Genomic DNA, 223 nt, shown 5'->3' on the forward strand with positions numbered 1-223 from the left:
ATGAATTTTGGGGGGTCCAGGCACCCAACGGGGCTGAGCTGGGGGTGATCCCACACCCTCTGGGGCAGATCCAACCTCCCACAGCTGCCCCATGTGTGCTGGGGGCTGCGACTGACCCCCACCTCGGGGGGGAGTGGTCCCCTAGAGCCACCCCAGCCCTGCGCTGACGGTGTCCCCTCTCCTCCGCACCCCAACAGCAGGCGTCACCATCATGCTCCCCCCC

The sequence above is a fragment of the Pterocles gutturalis genome, unplaced genomic scaffold, assembly GCF_000699245.1.
Source record: "Pterocles gutturalis isolate BGI_N339 unplaced genomic scaffold, ASM69924v1 scaffold24848, whole genome shotgun sequence".
Classification (NCBI taxonomy): Eukaryota; Metazoa; Chordata; class Aves; order Pterocliformes; family Pteroclidae; genus Pterocles; species Pterocles gutturalis.